We start from the raw sequence: 8999 nt of genomic DNA on the forward strand, positions 1-8999 counted from the left end.
ACATTGGTAGATGTTACAGACAAATAGATAAGGTGCTGTGAAGGGAGGGGGTTAAGCGAGATACGCCTGTACAAACAGTAGTTATAAACATCTGTTTCCGCTTCTGCAAAAACAAGAACAAATCACAATCAAGAAGTCATGAGGTCATAAGGTCATAACAAGTAAGGGAGGATATACCTAACAATGGCCCTCAGCAGGATGTGGCCAGAAATACGCATTTTGTCACAGACAAGGCCACATAAAGCAAGGGATAAACAAGAGTAATGGACGCAGGTCTTAGAGAGGTGGGAGATGTAAACAGGGGAGGAGCAATGGGATGAAAGAATAGGAACCAAATTACATAAATGTTGTGTAACTAGTTGAATTCAGTGTGTGTGTCCCTGCCTTGTGGATAGTGGACACCAAACCCTCTTGCAAGAGTAAAATAAATGACACTACTGATTCAGATCTTGTCTTGGACTGAAATTATTGAAGTGAGTGAGCTTCGTTTCTCACATTTCTGAGGGAAAAGGAGAACACGTGATCATCTTCAATGTATTTTTTAAAAACTCCTGCTACCTGCAATTCACTGGATTCCTCTGTTCGAACGAATTCGAATTGATAGCATGTCATTCCCATGCCCTGAAGATTTAAAGGAGTTACCTCACTGCATCTTATCATTTATTGGCAGTTGCCAAAGAATCATCTGAGAGTTTGCTGGAAAAACCATGAGATTCACACAAGCCTAAATATCTCAGCTGACCACCTCTTTCTGCAAGCTAACAATTCTGTAATTCTGTGAAGGGACAGTTACATCAATCTGCCTGATGTAGGAGCAACAAGACGAGATTTCACCCGAAATATAAACGCTCAGAGATCTGGCTGGAGAAAGAGTGCTTTTGATACCAATGTCAGGGAAAACAGATGTCCCTTTATTCCATTTCCTGGGTTACTCTCAACAACATAACCAGAAAGCATGCGGGAAGGTAACACTGTGACTAGAGGAGGTGAACGTTAGTATTAGACCTGAATATCAAACACTAAGTCTATAGTAATAGGGATAAAAGTGGCAGACAGTCACAAGGTCAGGGGAGAGGTTGGTTATATTGTGTATAAAATGACCAAGAATCTTGTCAACAAGTGCACAGTGAAATCTGCGCGAAAGCCTCTTCAAGTTTGCAACCATTTTTCCACTTTGATGGTTCACTTAAAATATGATAATGATATATGTTCGGTTAATAATCATTCATTTCTGTTTTTATGTACATTCTTGTTCCAAGCCTACTGCATATTTCACCTCTACAGTTAGGGAAATAATTTATAGTGGTCCAAAATAACTTTGTGATTTTCATTCATTTCTCTACATTCACCAAATCGAGAAGCAACTACAAACTACAAAATCTGCAATATTCATAATCGTAGATTTTGAGATAATTTGCCCCTTGACTCGATTTGTGACAGCCTCAGAACCAGGGATTTGCGAAATGCATGTTCTACAGGACATATACATTTATCAGACACCGAAAATAAATCAAACAACCCTAAATGGGACTGCCATAGTGTTAAAGGTTTAGATGGAGAGGAATTTCTTAAGTGCGTACAATCACATACTGATACAGTATGTGGATGTACCTACTAGAGAAGGTGCAAAACTTGACCTTCTCTTGGGAAATAAGACAGGGCAGGTGACAGAGGTGGCAGTGGGGAAGCACTTTGGGACTAGCATCCATAATTCTATTCGTTATAAAATAGTGATGGAAAAGGACAGACCAGATCTAAAAGTTGAAGTTCTAAATTGGAGAAAGGCCAATTTTGACGATATTCGGCAAGAACTTTCAAAAGCTGATTGGAGGCAGATGTTCGCAGGTAAAGGAATGGCTGGAAAATGGGAAGCCTTCAGAAATGAGATAACAAGAATCCAGAGAAAGTATATTCCTGTCAGGGTGAAAGGAAAGGCTGGTAGGCATAGGGAATACTGGATGACTAAAGAAATTGAGGATTTGGTTATGAAAACGAAGGAAGCATATGTCAGGTATAGACAGGATAGATCGAGTGAATTCTTAGAAGAGTGTAAAAGAAATAGGAGTATACTAAAGAGGGAAATCAGGAGGGCAAAAAGGGGACATGAGATAGCTTTGGCAAATAGATTTAAGGAGAATCCAAAGGGGTTTTACAAATGTATTAAGGACAAAAGGGTAACTAGGGAGAGAATAGGGCCCCTCAAAGATTAGCAGGGTGGCCTTTGTGTGGAGACACAAATAATGGGGGAGTTAGTAAATGAATATTTTGCATCAGTATTCATTGTGGAAAAGGATATGAAAGATAGAGACTGTAGGGAAATAGATGGTGACATCTTGCAAAATGTCCAGATTACAGAGGAGGAAGTGCTAGATGTCTTGAAACGGGTAAAGGTGGATAAATCCCCAGGACCTGATCAGGTGTACCCAAGAACTCTGTGGGAAGCCAGAGAAGTGATTGCTGGGCCTTTTGCTGAGATATTTTTATCATCGATAGTCACAGGTGAGGTGCTGGAAGACTGGAGGTTGGCAAACGTGGTGCCACTGTTTAAGAAGGGTGGTAAAGACAAGCCAGGAAACTATAGACCGGTGAGTCTGACCTCGATGGTGGGCAAGTTGGTGGAGGGAATCCTGAGGGACAGGATGTACATGTATTTGGAAAGGCAAGGACTGATTAGAGATAGTCAACATGGCTTTGTGCATGGGAAATCATGTCTCACAAACTTGATTGAGTTTTTTGAAGAAGTGACAGAGGATTGATGAGGGCAGAGCAGTAGATGTGATCTATATGGACTTCAGTAAGGCGTTTGACAAGGTTCCCCATGGGAGACTGATTAGCAAGGTTCGATCTCATGGAATACAGGGAGAACTAGCCATTTGGATACAGAACTGGCTCAAAGGTAGGAGACAGAGAGTGGTGGTAGAAGGTTGTTTTTCAGACTGGAGGCCACAAGGATCGGTGTTGGGTCCTCTACTTTTTGTCATTTACATAGATGATTTGGATGCGAGCATAAGAGGTACAGTTAGTACGTTTGCAGATGACACCAAAATTGGAGGTGTAGTGGACAGCGAAGAGGGTTACCTCAGATTACAACAGGTTCTGGACCAGATGGGCCAATGGGCTGAGAAGTGACAGATGGAGTTTAATTCAGAATAATGCGAGGTACTGCATTTTGGGAAAGCAAATTGGGAAAGCAGGATTATACACTTAATGGTAAGGTCCTAGGGAGTGTTGCTGAAGAAAGAGACCTTGGAGTGCTCCTTGAAAGTGGATTGGAATACAGACTCAAACCTCACACCTTTAATGCAATGTCTGAGCTGAGATGTCTTTTTTTTAATATAAAACGTTAGGTAATCTCGGGAATGTGACTTGAAATAAGTTCTGGGATTTACATATTAATGAATTGAAACCTGCAAAACATTCTAAAAGATGGAAGATTTCACAGCAATCTAGATTTGTTCAATATACCGTGTCAGTTGCATGAAACTATGATTTTTAGCTATAAATTCTGTGTCTTACGATCCTGTCCCACTAGCGTCCTGATGAAGGAACAGTGCTCCAAAAACTAGTGTTTCCAACTAAATCGGTTAGAGTATAACCTGGTATTGTGTGGATGCAATTGCTGGGCCTCCTCAGCCTGCAAACGACCGAAACTGGAGATGTATGACCTTATGGTGGGTGTGCCAAAAGTACCCGACAGTTATGCAATGATGACATAATACAATGTTTATCACACTTTAACGTTGTTTTTACTCAGAATATGCAAGGGTCTGGGGAGAATTAACCATCTTTCCTCCACTGCAGTAAGAGGTCAAAAAGAGTATCCAATGCCTTGCAATGTTGGTTGTTGTAAGTTAAGCCTCCACCGTCCAGCAGATTTTCCAGGATTCTTTTGTAGCGCTTCTCAGGGACACATGGGAGATCACAACCTGCAAGGAATCCACCGCAGGAAACTAGAAGTGTTTTCTAGCAAGTATGCGTGCAAGGGGGAGGCAGGTTGCAGACATGTATCAGACATGTTAGAGATTTGATTTGAGTTGCTCCTGATCACCGACAATTCTCATGTGACACACCGGGTTTGTCAATACAGGGTCGGGGAGGCACACAGACTGTGAATACAGGAATCTGTGTCGTACCCCTGGACAGAATCCCTTGCACAGGTGCCTGGAATCTTGTGTTCAACCTTTAGAGAAGTCTTAGGTGGCAGAAAGTATGGCTCAGAAAAATGGGTTCACCTCTGTTATGGGAATAAAGCGACTGAGACTATCAATATACCATAATACCTTTTTGTATCTGGCCTATCAAAACAACTGTTGGCTATTACCCATTCACAGGGTGTATCCCTTTGTGGCCCATATCCTTTAGCTGACCAGATGTTGCTGAAAGACTTATATACCAAACTCTTCAGGCTAAACTGATAACTCTGAGGACATGCTGGAGTGGAAGTCAGCAAGGTATAATCTGCCCTGATTCCAAGATTGGTACGAACCTGACTACAACAGATCCCATATGCCCCCTTTCCTTGTAGTACTTAACAACATTGTTAGCGACACCATTTGCTTCACGCAACACAGGAATGTCTCTACTGGCACTTATATGGGATCTAGTCAATGTTCTTTTATTATCCCCTAGATTGAATATAAGCAAACTTTGACAAGTCAGGGTCACTCTTTATTTAATTGGTCGCATGACATCAGTAAGACGTCAGGCTCCCTGTGGAAAGACTCAGGTCCCAAATTGTGGAGGGGTAGAGATTCCAACTGAACCTCTTACAATGGCACCTATTTTACTTGTGGTCTTAATGGCCTATCCTTGACTTGCCTCACATTCGACAGGGTGTGTTATAGGCTATATGTAGTCTCACATCAGAGTTTTGGATGAGTTACCTTCACCCCTGAAGCCCAAGAGATCCCTCACCAGATTCCTCACCTGGGTTGGGACGTTTTCTCCTTCTTTTTGAATCTATCTGCATTCCCAAGAATTGAGCAATTTGAAAATAGTATTGGAAACCATTGCCAATGATACCGCCTGAGGCCCTGACTGAGATCAATGCTGAGCTTTTCGCAGTTAGAACAGCGGCCCTTCAGAAACGCTTGGTCTTGGATTGTCTATTATCTAAAATAGACACTTGTGCTGTTATCGGGTGTTACAACTCTGAAAATGTCTGTAATTTGGTGACTCCCATTTTCAGGGAAGTCAAGAGATTAAGCTGCCCTTTTGATTCTGGATGTCTTTTTATCTCTCCTGGATGGGTAAGTGGGGATCTTCCTTAGTCATTGGAGTAATCACCTTTACTATCATACTTCTCATACTTTGCCTCATATGTAGAACTACAGGTTGTTGTTGTACAGTTTGTTCCTACCACATTTCCACTCCAAAACTGGTGATTATCCACCAGACTGTACCCAATGACAACCACTATAATGAACAGACGTGTATGAGTATGTGACCTTTTCCAGAAGGATACTTGCCCCCTTTTTTGGATGAGCTGATATCCTAAACTTTGGTGTTGATCTGGAAAACCAACAAGGAGGGAATGGTAGAAGTAGTAAGAACTTGGCATACTGCTGCATGATGGGACAATTGACCAAGGTTAAAGGTCATCTGGCTCTCGAGCTCGCAGCTGTAGTGGAAAAATATTGCTGGAAAAAAAAAGACTGAGGTTGTGTAGTTATAGTTTGAAGAAATACAGAGGGTGTATCTTAAGCTGGTTAGTCTCTCTGTCTTGAGCAATGTTGGGATCAAAGGGAGTAGCTGCATTGTGCTTTTGTCTATCTTGAATTATTGTAGTCAACATTACTTGAGTGCTGAATGTAATCTAACTAAAACAAGCAAAGTTTTGTATCATTGTAAAAAATATAGGCTGACTGTTCAGCTCGGGAGAGTGCCGTGAGACAGTGAAGACTGTGGTAGCTTCCCCGTGAATTCACAAAAAATAAAGCTTCTTCAAACAAGACTCCAAGTCTCAGACTAAGTAATTTCCTTATCACTCCCAGTCAGTTTTTTTTCTAGTTTAATTTTAACTGGTAACCTAGAGAAGAAGCTCCTGTGAAAAGTGGTTCCATGCATCAGCAAATGATCCCTGGCTGACTACTCTGAAATTTCTCTTGCCTCTAAGATCATGCGTTTGAATTGACCTTTCGCCAAAGGGTGTGTTTATGGGGTGTTGTAAGGATTAGAACTGCTTTGTTAAATTATGATAGAATTGGTTAAGTTTTCAAATAAGGTGCAACTTGAAATTCTGTTTTCTTTTGTTTGTGTTTCATTGATAGTGTTTAGATAAATTTGTTTTGCTTCAAGCCAAGTAGTTTGACCAGCTGTGTCACATCTGGAATATCCACCTTTCATCTGCCGAAGACAACAAAAACTGTTAGCATCTGGGCTACCTTAAAACGTTTTGAAGGTGTCTGGCACGGTCCATAACACTATCCTTTCCTGTAATCATTTTCAAACTATTAGACTTATGATCCCTGGCCTCAAAGTGCTCCCAGACTGACACCTCAGTCACTTGCCCGGCCTTATTTGTTAAGGGAAGGTCAAGTTTTCCTCATTCTCATCAACATGCTAGATAAGAAAATTTTCTTGTACACACTTAAATTGCTCTCCATCTCAGCCCTTATCATTATTGCAGTCCCAGTCTAAGTTTGGAAATTTAAAAATCCCCTACAATTACCACCCTATTATTCTTACAGATAACAGATCTCCTTCCAAATTTGCTTTGTTAACTGCTGGAGGGAATCTACAGTACCAGCTCAATAAAGGTGATCATCCCTTGTTTTTTGTGTCTCAGTTCCACCCAAATAACTTCACTGGATGCACTCCCCGGAATACCCTCCAAAAGTGCAGCTGTAATGTTATCCCTGATGGAAAATGCCACTCTCCCTCCTCCTTTGTTCTCCTTTCTGTGACTTTGTATGTATAGAAATATATTTTATGCATGAAGTATATTTCTGAAATAGAGAAGTGTTAGGTTGAGAAGTTGGACCCTTTAAGACAACCTCAAGTGCTGCAGGAATTGAACAAATGCAGCTGCACAGCCAATTGATCTATATTAGGAGGGCTGATGTGGTAGTGCCCCTAACTTTGAGCCAGGAGGTGTGGTTTCAAGACCAGCCCACGTCAAGGAGGACAAGGTGCCTCTAGTAACTATAGGCCGGTGAGTCTCACTTCTGTTGTGGGCAAAGTCTTAGAGAGAATTGTAAGGGATAGGATCTATGCACATCTGGATAGGAATAATGTGATCAAGGATAGTCAGCATGGTTTTGTGAAGGGCAGGTCGTGCCTCACAAACCTTATTGAATTCTTTGAAAAGGTGACGAAGGAGGTTGATGAGGGGAAAGCGGTAGATGTGGTATATATGGATTTTAGTAAGGCGTTTGATAAGGTTCCCCATGGTAGGCTACTGCAGAAAATACGGAGATATGGCATTGAGGGTGAGTTGGAGGTTTGGATTAGGAATTGGCTGGATGGAAGAAGACAGAGGGTAGTAGTTGATGGCAAAGTTTCTTCATGGAGTGCCGTCACTAGCGGTGTTCCGCAAGGATCTGTTTTGGGACCATTGCTGTTTGTCATTTTTATAAATGACCTGGAAGAGGGGTTAGAAGGTTGGGTGAGCAAGTTTGCGGCTGATACGAAAGTCGGAGGAGTTGTTGACAGTGAGGAAGGATGTGGCAGGTTACAGCAGGATATAGAGAAGCTGCAGAGCTGGCAGAAAGGTGGCAAATGGAATTTAATGTAGCTAAGTGTGAGGTGATTCACTTTGGGAAGAATAACAAAAAGATGGGGTACTGGGCTAATGGTAGTGTGTAGTGTGGATGAGCAGAGGGATCTTGGTGTCCATGTACACAGATCTCTGAAAGTTGCCACCCGGGTAAATAGTGCGGTGAGGAAGGCATATGGCGTACTGGCTTTTATTGGTAGAGGAATTGAGTTCCGGAGTCCTGAGGTCATGATGCAGTTGTATAAGACTCTGGTGCGGCCGCATCTGGAATATTGTGTGCAGTTTTGGTTGCCATACTATAGGAAGGATGTGGAGGCACTGGAACGGGTGCAGAGGAGGTTTACCAGGATGTTGCCTGGTATGGAAGGAAGATCGTATGAGGAAAGACTGAGACACTTAGGGCTGTTTTCATTAGAGAAAAGAAGGTTTAGGGGTGACTTGATTGAGGTGTACAAGATGATTAGGGGGTTAGATAGGGTTGACAGTGTGAACCTTTTCCCGCGTATGGAGTCGGGTATTACAAGGGGGCATAGCTTTAAATTAAGGGGGGGTAGATATAGGATTGAAGTTAGGGGTAGGTTCTTCACTCAGCGAGTTGTAAGTTCATGGAATGCCCTGCCAGTAGCAGTGGTGGACTCTCCCTCTTTATGGGCATTTAAGCGGGCATTGGATAGGTATATGGAGGATAGTGGGTTAGTATAGGTTAGGTGGGCTTGGATCGGCGCAACATCGAGGGCCAAAGGGCCTGTACTGCGCTGTATTGTTCTATGTTCTATGTTCTATGTATGAAGGTGGACAAATCTCCTGGTCCTGACTAGACATGTCCAAGGATGCTTCAAGAGCCTGGAGAAGAAATTGCTGGGGCCCTGGCTGAAATTTTTGCATCATTGTCAGCCACAGGTGAGGACCAGGAAGACTGAAGGGTAGTGAATGTTGTGTCATTCTTCAAGAAGGGCTGCAAAGAAAAGCCTGGGAACCATAGACCAGTATGGCTGAGAAGTGGCAGATGGAGTTTAATTCAGATAAATGCGAGGTGCTACAGTTTGGGAAAGCAAATCTTAGCAGGACTTATACACTTAATGGTAAGGTGCGAGGGAGTGTTGCTGAACAAAGAGACCTTGAAGTGCAAGTTCAGAGCTCCTTGAAAGTGGAGTTGCAGGTAGATAGGATAGTGAAGGCGGCATTTGGTATGCTTTCCTTTATTGGTCAGAGTACTGAGTACAGGAGTTGGGAGATCATGTTGCGGCTGTACACGGTTGGAATACTGCGTGAAATTCTGGTC

This window comes from Chiloscyllium plagiosum, unplaced genomic scaffold, assembly GCF_037043375.1.
Source record: "Chiloscyllium plagiosum isolate Xiang-an unplaced genomic scaffold, Cpla_swu_hap1 HiC_scaffold_35, whole genome shotgun sequence".
In the NCBI taxonomy this organism is placed as follows: Eukaryota; Metazoa; Chordata; class Chondrichthyes; order Orectolobiformes; family Hemiscylliidae; genus Chiloscyllium; species Chiloscyllium plagiosum.